Source organism: Chiroxiphia lanceolata, chromosome 1, assembly GCF_009829145.1.
Source record: "Chiroxiphia lanceolata isolate bChiLan1 chromosome 1, bChiLan1.pri, whole genome shotgun sequence".
Taxonomy (NCBI): Eukaryota; Metazoa; Chordata; class Aves; order Passeriformes; family Pipridae; genus Chiroxiphia; species Chiroxiphia lanceolata.
This window is the reverse complement of record NC_045637.1, coordinates 67,119,815-67,135,977: the sequence shown is the minus strand read 5'-3', so window position 1 is coordinate 67,135,977 and position 16,163 is coordinate 67,119,815. Positions and strand designations below refer to the sequence as shown.

Genomic DNA, 16,163 nt, shown 5'->3' with positions numbered 1-16,163 from the left:
TCCATAATCAGAAAGGTCAATCCCCACCCTATTACAACCACTTCCAAGAGACAGAAAAGATGGGTAATAGTTGTAGGCAATTCCCTTCTAAGAGGAACAGAAGGCCCATTATGCCAACCAGGCCCAACCCATAGGGAGGTCTGCAGCCTTCCTGGGGCCTGGGTTAAGGACATCACCAAGAAATTTCCTAGCCTGGTGTGGCCCTCAGACTACTACCCATTACTGATCTTCCATATAGGGGACAATGTAGTGGCAACACGTAGTCTGAGCATGATCAAAAAGGACTTCAGGACCTTGGGATGGCTGGTAAGGGAATCTGGGGTAGAAGTTATTTTCTCCTCTATACTTCCAGTTGAGGGCAGCAACATTGGAAGAAACAGACAGACTGAGTCTATTAATACACGGTACTGTAGCTGGTGTGACCACCAAAATTTAGGAATTTTTGGCAATGGAACAATTTCCTCAGCACTGGGCATGATGGGGGGGTTGACACTAGATGACACGTTGACACCAGATGACCTCTAAGATCCCTGCCAACCCAAGCCATTCTATGATTCATTTTTCAAAACACAACTGTAATTTCAGAAATCACTGACGCAAAACGTCATTTTGAGAACTTGTCGATTATTTGCTGGAAAAGGTATGTTTTGTTGTGGGAGACAAGTAACTTCGAGTAGCTTCTGGTAAGTTTGTGACATAGCTGTTGAAACATAAAAAGCGAATGGGAGTAATGCACCTTTCACAGAAGCCCAGTAGTTCTAGTCTATGTGACGTCCTTGGAAGGATGCAGGAAATAGAACAATGCTGTTATTCAGTAGTAAAAAGCAATTAATTGGTTGAGGGATGGGGGCAGGTGGGGGGGAAGTGCTCATTGCTGTCATTTACCAATTTATCCTAGAAAGGACCATTCATGGCTCACAACTTACGTGACCACAGTATAAATGAATGCGGAAAAGTTAGGTATGACAACTTTCCACAAAACCCCTTACAAGCCAAGGTATCACAAGTAATCCTTAATACTTTGAGCAGTTTTGACAGGAAGCAGACACTTAAATATGGCTGTGTCTCCAGACTAGTGATCACAATAGGCATTTTCTTGGATAGAGGGTAGAAACTTCGTATTAATAGAGAACTTAAGATAACAGTTACTTCTCTGCTGAAGGAGAAGGGATTTCCCTCCATAACTCCATCATCTGTCCGCCTGGTTTCCAGCTAAATTGCTTTGCCTCAGTCTGGAACAAAAGATTTGCTTGCAAGTGCACATTATTAGGCTAGTTCATGTTAATTCAAATTGGTATGTAAATTGTATCCAGATCTATCACAATGTTAATAATTTTAGAAGAAAAATATGATAATGCATGTCATATTTATATTAATATGTAGTTAGATATTTAAAATTGCTGACAGTTGCATCAAACTGCAATCAAATACCAAATAAAACTCATTCGACACCACACAGTATTAGGGATGTTTAGCATTTTAAAGACATGTAGAAGAGAATAATTCTAACATTTTAAATGAAGTCTTTGATAATAATTGGCAAAGCACATAAAAATATTAACAAAGCAATAACTATAAGATCAGAAGACTTATTCATGTTGGTCATCTATTCTGAAGTGTTTCATTTCAGTGTTGTTTTCTATTTTATTTTTTTTTTCAATTCAAAAGCCTGTTTTATTTCCTGGTCACATTTTCAGAATTTTAACATCACATTTTAATATCACTTGTGAAATAAATCTTCTTTCACAAATGTGGTAAATCATATTATTAAAACCCATGGAACATATGCTTCTATTGCATTGTACAAGAGAAAACAAAGTTGCAAGGCTACACCCCTTACAGAGCAACAGGTAACTGAGATCATTTCTTACAGGGCACAGTGTGAAGTAATTGGCTTTTGTGATATCTGGGGACTTCCCAATCATCTTCAAGTACTATTGCTTGCACTAAATTCACACTAAATTTGACAGTGTACATTAAATGAATGTTTTGACATGCTCCATGAAAAGTTCCCAAGGATGTCTACAACCTGTGAAGTGATGAGTGGACTTCCCTCACACCTGGTCATGATTCCTACACTTTACCATACTCAGGTGAAACAGACAAAAGTCTAGACATCAGGAACAGTCAGAGGATCTCAAATAGACTGAAACAATAAATATATCTATTTCCATTTGCATGAGATAATATTATTAAAGACAATCTACTTATTGGTCTGAAATTCACTTTCTAACTTAAACTGATAAGAACAGCATCTGCATATACCACTAGCAAGGACAGAGAGACTGGTACCATGCCTCTTTCAGACATATCACTAACATGCACCATTCAATTGATGCTCAGTGATCTAGAAAGAATTTTTTATTATGTCTCTACCCATGAGAAGAGATGAGAGGAGATGGGACGAGAAGAGACGAGTGGAGGGGAGAGGAGGGGAAGGGAAAAGGGAAGGGGAAAGGGAACAGGAAGGGAAAGGGAAGGGGAAATTTTGAACCATTCCCACATGGCCTGTTTTTGGGTACCCAAGAGAAGAGCTGAGCACTTCTTTGCCTGTGTCCTGTCCTCAGGAAACTGCAGAAAGCAATGATGTCACTCCTCAGCCTCCTTTTCTCCAAACTAGACAAACCTAAAGTCCTCAGCTGCTCCTTGCAGGACAGCTCTTTCACTAGCTTTGTTGCCCTCCTTTGGAGGGGCCCAGAATCACACACTACTCAAGGTGAGACTGCACCAAAAGTTCACCTCGTGTTGGCTACAGCATGGCTTTGAGGGAACAGTTCTAGTCAGCAGTGGAGATCTGCAGACATCTGCAACAGGTTGAATGCAAAGAAGGTGCTTTTTGGCTAGGCCTACCCTGCAGCAGACAAAATTTCTGCTAACAGGTACTACCAACTGACAAGGGTCCATATTGGCCTGGTTCATACCTCTCAACAGTATCTCTCTACCTCAAAGACTTCTTTGTTGCTCTGTCAACATACGTGATTTGTGTGTTTCATATTGAACAAAACACAAAGTATGTCTTCCTCTGGACAGCGTGAATGAAAACCAGAGGAAAGCTGCCCAGCATTAACTGTTTGCAGCAACAGTGACACCCTGAAGCAACACAATGAACTGTGACAAATGATTTTGTTTGTGTCAGTTCAGGTGTTCTGCCTTGTTCTCTCAATAACCTTTCTGACTAGGTTTGAGTCATTTGAGCAATTTAGGCAATTATCTGTAATGTAGACATATTGTCTTCTGGAAAAAGGATTTCTACAGGAGCTGTGTAGATAACAAAATCTCTGATTTTAACCCTTGCCACGATTTCCATACATTTAAATGTATGCTTAAGCTGTAAAACTCTCAGCTTCCCAGCATGCAAATAACTTGAGTGCCAAGTTATGCTTGTAAATCAGACATTAAATATGCAGATCCTATGAGGTGGCAACTGAAACGAATGTTTTAAAAATATATGCTGGCTTTTAAACATTTTGTGTTTAGGTGTTCCTTAATACTACCAGTGTGTGTGCTTTTCATTCAACTATATTCATCATTTAACTATAACACCATTCATCAAAGGGGTTTGGGGTTTTGGTTTGGTGTTTTTTTTTTTTTTTTTTTGTTTTTTTTGGTTTTTTTTGTTTTGTTTTGTTTTGTTTGCTCATTTTTTAATTTTTTTTTTCCTGCAGAATTAGAATTAAAAATAATAAGTCTGTGCAAATTTGGGAAAGTCAATAGGGACAGAGAGTTATAATTTACAGTATGTACCACCCCGATATTCCTGGGCATAGAGCGACTCAAGGAACTGGTAATGGTCAGAGCCTCGTACTGCCTACTGAATGCACCTGTGGTTTAGAGTAAATTTATGCTTTTGTAACAGCCCAAGATGACTCATAAATATTAAAAAGAAAGTTCATGTAAATACATGCTAACTGAGATATATTTTTTTGAAAGTGAACTGAAATTAAAGAAAATATGTACTAGCATAATGGATAAAACATTACCCCCATTTTAATGTATAAAATGTTTCCCCAACTTGGTTATTGCAGAAATCAAGACTCAAAGTAGCACAGAGTTTATTTCCAATATCTTTAATCCCCTTCATGGAGTTGCGAATAAGTTTGCATATATTTTTTAAAAATCGAGACACATGATCCAAACCCTGTAAACTCTTGGATTCATCCTTTAGGTTGCTGAACAATTTAGTTCACAGATGAAACTGCAGAAGAAATGGGCAGAAACTGAGCCTGCAACAAGACAGAAGAGGATCTTCTTCCTCTGAGTCCTGCGAGAAGCTCACTAAAGGAACTATATCCTCTTATTTTATTTATACTTCATATGAGAGATTTGGAAATTTTATTATTTCTCCAGTTCCTCTGCTGTAAATCTATAGGAAGCACCTCTTTATCTGGAGAAAGAAAAAGAGTTAAAATACAGGATAGTGAAATTGTTGATTGTTTCTTAGAATGTATTTTTCTATTGAATTTAGCGAGGATGTTCTGGTTCCAAGAAACAGTTCAGTTCAGAAATATTTTACCTCCTCCTCTATTTCAGCTGATAATGAGTGGTAAGCTAGAGCACAGAGATAACTAGTTTATCCCTGGGAGCCCCTATGGGAGGGTTCTAAAGGCTCCTGCAAGGCCAGAGTCACTCTCTGAATGGAGAATAAAACTAGGCACTCCACATCCCTTGCCATATTGCACTAACGGTATGGTATCCAACAGTTTGGCTGCCATAACCTGTTCAACTAGATTGCCTGCAGAACCCACATAGGCAGCTAGTACATGTAACATCCTCTCTGTGGGTACTGAGGCCAATATTTAGGAGCAGCCATTACATACCTCCACAACACTCATTCCAGATAGCTTTATCTACTGCCAGGTATCAACAAATGATACTAGTGTAAGTGTCTTTCTTAGCATCACTTTACATCCTGGAACATATCCTTTTACTATTTACTGTATCTATTTACAATATATACTTATGGAGTAAGTATGCACAATTACAGAGTTTACATACTGGAGCATATCTTTCTACTGTTTACTATATATGCTTATCTCAGTGTAACAGTGGTGCTGAAGCACAGCTTGTATATCAGTTGCGAGTTGTGAATCCAACAGCTTGGCCTGCATTTGCTCTCATCATTTATGGGGCAATGCCAATTCAAAATCGCAAGTCATAAACAGACATATTTACTTACTGTTGTTAATAGCACTGTAGATAGAAATAAAGCACTTTTTAAAGCTCAATTATTTCTCTGCACTTAAATTTTCCATCTCTTCTCTTTTTTTTTTTATTTCTTTTGATCTAGACAATGAAAATATAAAAAGGTGTCTGGAGTTTTTATATTTATCTGCTTAAAAACAACTTCCACGGGATTTATTTTTAGCCACAGAGTACTCCTGGGGGCGATAAGTCGGGTAAAAACTTCCTTCGGTAACACCTAAATGTTTGCTCGATTTTATCAGCTGTTTGAGATAAATGTGACCAGCTGATAGTCCTCATCAACAAAATGCTGTGAGTGGCTTCCATTTGGACCAAGGATGAACATCATCTGTTGGCGCCGCTCTCTGTGAGCCACGCTTCTGTATTAAAGGCAAGGCTGGATGCAGTTTTACTACTTTTAATACAAATAAGTGCAGTTCTCAGCCTCCTTGGCTTGTTGCTGATGCTTTTCCCAACGATACCGAGCGCCGCAGATGTGCCGCCGATAAAACAGCATTTAGCTGTCCAAACGCCGGCCGCCTTTCACCGTGCCCAAGTTTCGCTTCCCAGCCCCGAGCTCCCTTCACCCCACGGGCGCCGCGGGAGGGCTGGGCGCAGGAGCGGAGCCCGGGCTCCGCACGGAGACCGCGGGCAGGGACGGGGCTCCCCCAGATCCGCACCGGCACTTCTGCCCCCGCAGCCGCCCGCTCGGGTCCCTCTCCGCGGCAGCAGCCGCCGTCCCCGCGGAGAACGCCCGCCCCGCCGCGCTCCCGCCCGCGGGCGCGGCTCCCGCCGCCGCCGTCGCGCTGGCCCGGCCCCGCAGCCTCCCCGCGCCCCGGCCCGCAGCGGCGGGCGGCGGGGGGCGCCCGCGGGCGGCAGCGGCGGCGGGAGCGCGGGCGCGGGGGTGGCCGAGGAGCGGCGGCGTGAACGCGGCTGCAGAGCCCCAGCGAGCCGCGGGAGCGCCGCGCCCGCCGCAGCCGGGCGAGGAGCGAGCCCGGCCGCCCGGAGCCGCCGGGAAGAGGCTCGGGGCCGCGGCAGTCCCGCGGGGAGGCAGCGAGGGGACCCTCGCCGAAAGCGCGAGCAACACCCCCCCCCACACACTCCGCCGCGCCGCCTCTGCCCGCCCCCAGCGAAGAGAAACAAAACACAACCCCGGCACAGCCACGCTCTCCCTCTTTCTCCTGTCGGCATTTGGTGGTTGTTTTTTTTTTTTTTTTAAATTTTTTTCTTTTTTTTTCTTGGGGATTCTTCTCTCTCTTGCCAGACTGACTTACACCTTCTTGATAATTTCTCTTCCCTTCGTTTTTTATACTCTTCTCCCTGCTTTCAAACCCTGTGTCTGTGTGTTTCAATACTATCACAACCTCTGCTAAAAATAGATCTTTTTATATACCCTTCCTCCTCTCTGACCCCATCCAACACCCCTTGTTAAGGTGAGTTGTGTCTTTTCATCACTTTTTTCCCTGTGTGTTGTTTTTTTTTTGTTTTAGTTGATTTTTAGGTATTTTGGTTTTGATCGTCCCCCCCCCCCGCCCCCCTCTCCCGTTTAGGACAGGTTTTAGGGAGAAGGGAATGTGGAGGAGAGAATTTCATGGGGAGTCAGGCATGTTTCCAAAGCCTTATTTTGCCTTCTGCAGCCTCAGCATCATTACGGACTGCTCCCTTTTATCCCAAGGATGTAGCTGGCTGATGAAAGTGGGGAACTACTCTTCCTTAGCTCTGCATGCTTGGGAGCCACAGCAACAGCAGGAAAAAAAAAGCTTCTCTTTTTTACTTCGCCCTCTCCCCCTCCCGCGCCCCCCCCCCCCCCCCCCTTCCCTCCTCCTTTCTGTGTTTTGTTGGTTTTTGGTTGTGGCCTTTTTTTTGGGGGGGGGGGGCGGGGGGGCACGACTATTTTTTTTTGTGGGGTGCTTTTTATTTGTTTGGGGTTTGTTTTTTTGTGTGTTTTGTTGTTGTGGGGGGTTTCTGTTGTTTGGATTTTTTTTTTTTGGTTAATTGGGTTTTTTGTTTTGTTTTTTGGGGGGTTGGTTTTAGGGTGTTTTTTTTTTTGGTGTGTGTATGCTTGGTTTCTGTTTTTTAAGCAATACACAGGGGACTTGGAATGAATTGCATGTGATGCCGGGGGAGTGAGTGTGTGTGTGTGTGTGCACGTGTGTCTCGAGAGTGAGCGTGTGTGCGCATATATGTTTGTGAAGTGCATTTTTATTTCGTGTTGATGGGATGATGAGTGTTAAAGCTTCCAAAGTCACCGTACATAGAGCAAGGAGCACGGCAGAGACTGCTGATGGAGAAATCGGTCAGGGATGCAGAAAAGCTAGAGAGCTCTCCACAGAGTTCAGTTCCCTGTGCTCCAGGACATCTTTCCATAGATCATTACTGGCACCTTCAAGGTGATGCCTCCCATTCCTCTCCTGGCTTCTCAGTAGAGGAGTGCTGAGAAGGAAAACTTTACAGCTAATGTGAATTGATAGCATTTCTGTTCCTCCAGCAGCCTGAGACAGTATTATTCCAGGGATGAGTGGGGAAAATAGCATTGTGATCCAAAGCAAATGGATCATTTGCTGTCACATATTGGTATTCAGTGAGAAAAAGAGAGATGAAACATCAGTTTGGCCAGCCAGCAGAAGCATTGCAGTCCGACTTACTTCCCAGTTCCCAAGTTGTTTTAAACCATTTTTCATTCTTTAGCTCTTCAGCAAACTGTGCCTATTGATGTCAGAAATGTGTTTCCATAGTAAAACAGTCTATTATAAATCTGCTGGGGAACAATTTATTATTCAGAGGCAATCAAGTAATTTATATGTTTCATGGATTTGCCCCAAGTCTTTTAGTGCACTTTCAGTTATGTACTTTACCTGTGTGTGTGAAGTGGGGTAATATAGATTTCAGTTGCATTTTAACAAGGAGTTAAGGCATAACTTGCAGGATGCCATTTGCAAAGTGTCACTTAATATAAAGCAAAATAACAGCCTCTAGCTCTTTTTCATGGATTTTTCACATCTCTCTTGTTTGTTTCAAAACACGCGGTGATATTGCTTAAGAACTTGGAAGGAAAACTGGCTTCACAATGATACACGGTTTCAAGTATTCAGAGCTCAAAAGCAGTACACTTAGTCTGACTGTGAAACTTGAATTTACTTATGAAATCTAGTATGCAAAGTACATGAAAGAGCACTTTGTATAAGTGGTTTTCTAACAGATTGAATTATTTTTGCATCTAGAAGTTTACAAATGAGCTAGAACAGTTGTTTTTATCTGTGTTTGGAGGCCTTTGTGTATACAGGAACATTAATGTTTCCTATCTAGTTAATGCAATTCCACAATAACCTGTCTTTCCACATGTTGCGTACATCAGCAAAAATGAGCAGTCATAGAAGTAGTCTTGTGCTATCAAGGGTCATTTCATCATTTCTCGTTAGCCTAAATTAAAATATTTTACACAAGTTTGCCTTGGGATTTTTTTTTCCTGCCGTGGCTGGCTGATGTTGTGAAAGTGGGAAGCATACTTTGAGTGAGTTGTGGCGTTCCTAACGCTTAATAGCAGTGAGGGGAGAGACACCTGATATGTGCTGTGTGCATCATCTCTGAAGGTATGCAGGGTAATAAAAAGGGATGGAAAACGAGCACAGTGCACCAGCAGTTTAGATAAATAAATATGGGTGATGCATGTTACCTTGTCAGCTGCTGTTCTGCTGAACCCTGATTACTAGCTAAATGCGTTTTCTTGGTAAGCGCTGCGATGTGATACAATTTTTCTGATTTGATAGAGTTTGCTGTTAAAATCACATGTAGCACTGAGCAGCTCTTGTTCTGTTGATAAAAATCATGCCTCCTTGTTTTAATCCACAGAAGGCTGAAATATCCACAACTCCTGCTGAAGTCACTAGGAGTTACTTGTGTTCAGCAGTCATCAGGATTTTTTCCTCAACATGTCAGGATTTAGGATATTTCCAAAGGATGTAATTGTCAACAGATCTGCAATGCCTCATTTTATTTAGACTTGACATTGATGCATATTGTACGTTTACAGATAAATGTTTTCTTTTAGAACAGCAACACTAAAACATGTCAGGAATTGGAAAAATTTTAACATTATTTTTCTCATGAGCCTTTAAAGAGGACTGTCTTGGTATCCTTTAACTGTTTCTAGAAAAGCAGCACTCACTTCACGAAAATACACAAAGTTCCCTATGCTGGTTGTTTAGCTGTTGACATTGGTGAAGGAAAAAAAAAGATGGAGCGTTTCACAACAAAAAAGAGCAAGTTGTGTTTGTCTTTTTTTATCATAACAACTGAAAGGCAAGAGTGCTTTCAGCTGGATATGAAAATGTTGAAGCAAGGTTAATGTTGAGTTTAGTCTGGTGGTTATTCCCATTGACATGAGTGGCAGCACACCAACACTTTGCTTACTTAGAAGTCCCTTTAATTTATGTTTTGAATCTTGGATAAAACCTCAAACCTTGGATTTATTCACCTCTAAAGTTTTTTTTGTTTGTTTTTCAAACAAACCTTATAAAGATGTGAGTTGCTATAACCAAAGTAATGGAGTGTTCAGAAGTCACTGACTTTGTGGACCCTGTTGCTGTAAAAGTAAGGTGGGATTTTTCTATACTGTTAATCAACTGAAATGATTTTCTTGTATTATTGCACCTTACTATTCTGCAATATCAGTCTAAAATACTTAGTCCAAGCAATTTTTATTCTGCGAATGTGGAGGTTTCATAAAAAAAGAACATATATTTTGTCTTGTCCTACAACTACCAATCAGATTCAGCGACATTTTGTTGCAGGGCAAAATTGCTGTTACATTTGCATATAATTATTGAGGAAGCTGTATCTCAGATTTTTTAAATTTTTAGAAAAGTAAATGAAAACTATCACAATGTTGCCTGGTATTTTTGGGAATGGGGTGCAGTGATTTTTATCTAGATCCATGCAGAGTGCAATCCCAATATACATTAAAAATCAGTAGCGTAATCCACCTGAAAGCAAATTAATCCATTCCTCTCTTTCAGTACCTCCTTCTTTACTAGCTTTAAATGGTACTATGTGAGTGTGGTTTCCATCTGAGTGTATATTTGTAATTCTAAAGTGTTTAGGTGAATGAGGTTCCTTATGTAAAGATGACTGTTTTTGTTTTGTCCACTGATAATATAGTTTTTGTAATAAAATAGATATTTTTCTTCTGCTGTACTTGCTCACACCTAGAAGAAAATTAGTATTTTCCTCCTGGGAAACATGTTACTCTGAAGAGCCAGACACTGAACAGGTCTACAAGTAGTTAGCTTCCCAGTCTTTGTAAATGTAGATGAGTATCAGCAGTAACAAGTGCTTAGGCATAGCAGGGAAAGGAGGAGTGTGCTCTTCGGAAAGCAGAGTGTCTGACGATCTGGTGCTGGGGTGGCTGAGTTTTTCAGTGCTAAGATAGCAAGATGCTCCCTCACCCTTAACAATATTAAAATCCTCTGCCTCGTGGTTGGCATTTGGCAATTTGCTTGGTTTTCCCTTTTTTATGAGATACGGAAGACTTAATTACAGTCTGATAGTGCTAACACAGCTCTCTGATGACAACTGTTTGTAGGATGTCAAGTGGAAAATAATTCTTGAGAGGGGTCTCCAGACACAGTGTTTCTTCTTTGTGGTATGTTTTTATTTACTCCAGTTTTCCCTGGATTTGCATCCAGCTATTATACCCTACTTGCCCGCATAGGCTGAAGGCTGTTTTGTATGGAGAAGGTGTTTATAGGAAAGGGAAAAGAATATTATTGTTAATTGTGGACAACACAATGTAACATCTCTACCAACTCCAACCAAATGCAAGAACAGCTGTGGCATTGTAGGTAAAACATTCAGAATTTGCTTGACATGAATATGAGATTTCATGTCTCATGAGGAGAGACACATTTTTAAACATAATTCAAAGGGAATGCTTTTTTCAGAATGAGAACTCAGTATATGTCAGTCCCCAGACTCCTGTCCTGTGGGATCTGCTTGAAGGAGCCCAGTTAACTCCTTGGTTGAAGTAGGGTGAGGCCAGTTTCTCCCATTCACTCCCCTACTTGAACTCCATGCTTGAAACTGTGTACCTGTTCCAGTGTTCCTGTCGTATCAGTAACAATTTTAGTTTTGTTTATAGAGCAAAATATATAACACACTATTGATTTCTGCTAATGGGCAATGCTTTTAACAGGGTGTATGAATCCAGTAATTCTGATTATGGATCTATGTATCTTGCAACATCTGTGACTTTCTCATCTGTGCACTAAATTTATTTAGATGCTGTGGACAGTTAATTGATTGCAGAGAAGCAAAATGCTTATCTTCCATAAGAGACTGATAAAATACTTAATTTGTTAATTCATTTGTTTTTCAGAGGTGTGGATGGTTCAGGACTACACCTTATTTAATTACAATTTGGCTCTTGGTTTACTTATAAATAGTCACAGAAAGATTTATTATTAATATGTTTAGACAGTCTCTTCTGTATGCATTTTAAAAAATGGTTAGTTTTATAGCAAGGTTTTAGGACAGACCACTGAGGTTTGATGAGAACTTTGTCATCTTAATAACTAGTTGTTATCATAATTTCATTAATATAAATGAATATGGTTGTGGTTTAACCCCAGAGGGCAACTAAGCCCCACACAGCCACTCACTCACTCTCCCCCCACCAGCGGGATGGGGGAAAGAATCAAAATAGTAAAAGTGAAAAAACTCGTGGGTTGAGACAAAGACAGTCTGACAGGTAAAGCAAAAGACATGCAGACAAGCAAAGCAAAACAAGGAATTCATTCGTCACTTCCTATGGGCAGGCAGATGTTCAGCCATCCAGAGGAAAGTCTGGCTCCATCACCTGTAACGGACTTAGGAAGACAAGCACCATCACTTTGAGCATCTCCCGCTTCCTTCTTCCCCCAGCTCTATATGCTGAGCATGATGCCATATGCTAAGGAATATCTCTTGGGTCAACTGGGGTCAGCTGTCCCAGCTGTGTCCCCTCCCACCTTCTTGTGCACCTCCAGCTTCCTCACTGGTGGGGTTGAGTGAGAAGCAGAAAAGGCCTTGATGCTGTACAAGCACTGCTCAGCAGTAATGAAAATATCCCTGTGTTATCAACACTCTTTCAGCAAAAATCCAAAACACAGCCTCATACTGTGAAGAAAATTAGTTTTATCCCCGTCAAAACCAGTGCACATATATGGTGACACAGTCTATTTCAAATGTATTGGCACTTTGCATGAATCATTTGAAGTTTCCATAAAGATTTTTTTTTCATCTGCAGTGAAAGTATGAAAATTTTAAGCAAATCAAAGCAAATCAAAGAGGTAGAGTTCTTTGAGCTCTGGCAGAATAAAACACCCATGACTGTATGATTCTCTTATCAGTCATACTATTGGCATTCTTTCACCTGGGTGAGCTCAGTATAAAACAGCTACAAGCCAACCTTAGAAATCTGGAGCAATATCTTTAGGTCATGATGGCTGCTTCAGTATCCTTAATGACTGCTGCTTCAACGTGGTGAAAGACAGGGAACATCAGCTGGGAAGGAAATGGCATCCTGAGATGGGCTTAGAAAACCCCTCAGGATAAACAAAAACATTTGTCTTTCTGGAGGAGAAGACAGCACATGGCCATGATGTACTTGTAAGTTTCATTGGACTTCTTTGAGTGACAAAATCCCAGTGTTTATCAGTAGTCCAGAAACTTAATGAAATTTCATAGAATGACTTGGGGTTGAAAGGGTCCTTAAAGATCATTTAGTTCCAACCCCCCTGCCATGGCCACCCTCCAGGGACACCTTCCACTGGACCAGGTTGCAAATTTGTATAACCCAGCAGAAGCTGTAACAGGAACAGAAAGGAAGAACTTTGCAAGTGTAAATACTTATATTTAAATCAGAATGTGAATGGTTCCTTTTCTTGTTATGATACCAGTGGAGAAGTGTGTTCCGTTTCATTTGTGTACTTTTTGAAAACGTTTATACATTTTGCCTTATAGTATTGAATGGGGAATGATTTAGACTATAAAAATATGAGAATCCAAAGTTAAGGCTTATTCTCAGTAACTATTACAGAGGTAAGGTCCACATCTTGGGAGTTCTTGTTGCAGGTCTGAGAAACATCTCCTAAAGTGGCACTGAGTGTGAGGTTTGCGTGATGCTGTTCTTACCTGTAAAATAGGGTAGCATAGCTAAGGCTAAATTCAGCAATTCCTATTTGTGTTAAATAGTTCCTTAACTTCAGTAGGATTGCTTACCTAAGATCCTAGAACAGTGACAACAGGGAAGGTGTGAAGAATCTATTATTATTACCTCAGAGGAGCTTATCTTGTATGAGATGGCTCATGTTTCAGGCAGTCTGCATCACTAGACCAAACTTCCTTGGCACTTTCACTTGATTTCTGCAACATGTTGCTGCTTGATTCTGTGGCAGGATGAAATAAATTGAAAGTCCTTTCTAAAATCTGAGGTCTGAAGAAAGCATACCTCAAGAATAGGAACATTTTAAATATATTAATTCTATGTGATACAAAAATATAATGTTTTAGCTATATGTTTCTGGATGTCCGTCCATGTGCAAGAAATTATTTTGTCTATATTTGGATTTTCACCTAATATAAAAATGTTTTATGAATTCTGGAAGCAGATGGATACTTCATTGGTAATTCTTTACATGTCACAGATGAGACGTTGGTGAGACACTGGAACAGGCTGTGCAGAGAAGTTGTGGATGCCCCATCCACAGAAGTGTGTTCAAGACCAGGTTGGATGGGGCTTTGAGCAGCCTCGTCTAATGGAAGATGTTCCTGCCCATGGCAGGGGGATTCGAACTAGATGATTTTTATGTTTCTTCCAACCCAAACCGTTCTGTGATTCTATGTTAGAGACATCAACTAATTAGTCATCTCAGCAACCCCTCTCTTGGGTTTTGTAGTACATAGACAAAATTTTAAGAAGCAGTAATAGTAAAATGAAAGACCAGGAGAGGATAACTTATTTTCCTTCTCTTTTTATAGTTAGCTTTCAGTGGTAACGTGGGGTAGAGACTAGAAAAGAATTGTAGATTTGACTGTTCCTAGCCAGTGGCTTAGTTTAAGACTGCTTTTTGAGTGGGGATAGGTGCTTGTATTAGCATTTGGGCTTGGCAGGATTCCCCTGCCTAGCAATATGCAAGAATCTGGGAAGCGGAGGACTTTGATTCTTTCAAGTCTAAAGGTGAAATCTGCAGTGCCATATGGATAATATCAGATCATCCACTCCTGTGAGATCTTTTCAGCACATATTGCAAAGGCAAACTCAGGCTCGATCTTCAAGGCTGAGATCTTAAAAGCAACTTCTAAATTTGCACTCACTCAGATTTTGCTTGTGTAGGACACCTATATGTGCAGTCTAGAGATATAAGCAATGGAAGGCAGAATCAGGGATAGTAAAATACCTGGAATCAAGAAAAGGATTGAAGAAAAGGATAACAAAGTACCTCTATAAGCAAAAATGCCAAATAAAAGGTAAGTTTGGGGACGTAGTCCTCACTTAGGAGTGAGGATGGAAGAGAGAAAGGCACTGCACAGGAATGGGATTAATAAGATTTAACAGAACACGAGAGATAAAAGGCACAAGACAAATATCAGAGATGGAGGCTGGATTGGAAGAAAGCACAGCTAATGTTAGAAAGCAAAACCTCAGGCTGAAAAGGAGCTGTACACTGTCAGTTTAAAGTATCATTTCAAGATCAGCTTTAGTTGCTCTAAATTCCAGATGCTTCTGCAGAGGGAGTCCTGCACACTCCTCCTTCCTTTCTCCAAATGGTGTGCTGCAACTAGTGATATGAAAAAAGACAAATTCATCCCAATCAGATCTTTGATCCATCTGACTAACTGCTCATATTAACATTACAGCCTCCTCAAGGCAAAGAGAAGGGGGGGCACAGGAAAGGGCAGCATAAAATTCATTTAGGCTGATGACAGATCTGTGCTCTTGGTCTGAAAGTCCTGATGAAATTCTGAGTTATAAATTATTTAGAAGAGAGGCTGGCTAGGAAGACATGGAGTGATAACACAATGGAAAGAAGAAGCCACCTGGGACAGTGCTTACAGTGAACAGTTAAAATGACTGCATGCAAAGGAAAAAAGATGCTAAAAACACTTAGGAGGCAAAATCAAGCACTTAAAAGTTACAAAAAGCTGGTATTTATATTTTCTTTGTATTTATCTCATCATCCATAGGCAGACCTGCTAATGTAGTCTTTAATTACATGATCAAGTAGGGCTTTCTTCCTTGGGGACAGCTTGAACAGTGGCAGAGGGTCCTGGAGTACCATACTCCTCACAAATGGCTACCCTGTCTCTCATTACCCCTGCTGAGCAGAGCAGTGCCTGTGAGCTGGGGCTTACTTCACCTCCTTGGATCATGACTGACGAAGTCCAGTGCTCAGCATTCCCGCCAGCAGCTTCACACTTCATCTCACAACCTTCTTGTGCATCTCCTTCATGGGCCCCACATATTCCATACTGATTTGTAACACTATTTATTAACCCAGTGTTTATGGCTCCCAAGCAAAACATCTTTCTGCCCCTTTTTGTCTCACAGCTGCACCTGCAGTGTGCTATACATGTGCAGACCATGTTAAACTTAGTTTTAAATGGTAACATATGCTTCAGGTTTTTCTTGGAATAAGAAGAAACAATATAGAAAAATAAAAGTAAATTCAGAATAAAATGCCTTCAGAGAAAAGGGGGCAAAGACCAGAATGTGTTTTGTAATAAATGAAATATAAAGCTCCCAGGTCTTACTGGTTATCTTTTTAATGATTTGTTTTAAAATATTAAATGGGGAAATCAGATTATGCAAAAATACACACACGCTAAACCACATTATGGATTTCACTCTTTAAAGGAGAGGTTTGAAAAAGAACAGTGTACCCAGCCCTGTAAGAAATAAGATGCTGGCAGATGATGTCATGCTGTCTAGACTGGAATAAAAGATG

The 16,163-nt window shown here is 40.8% G+C and overlaps 1 protein-coding gene across 16 annotated transcripts in view; it reads left to right on the top strand.

The window, feature by feature from the left end:
• Positions 1-6,184: 6,184 nt before the first annotated feature.
• Positions 6,185-16,163, top strand: part of LOC116799594 (poly(rC)-binding protein 3-like) — a 497,681-nt gene continuing 487,702 nt past the window's right edge. For 6 of the 16 annotated variants that reach the window (XM_032712914.1, XM_032712905.1, XM_032712873.1 and 3 more), the window contains exon 1: positions 6,185-6,614. The gene's annotated coding sequence lies outside the window, so the exon portion shown is untranslated. The remainder of the gene's footprint in view (positions 6,615-16,163) is intronic. The other 10 variants (XM_032712987.1, XM_032712967.1, XM_032712934.1 and 7 more) reach the window with 5 other exon arrangements.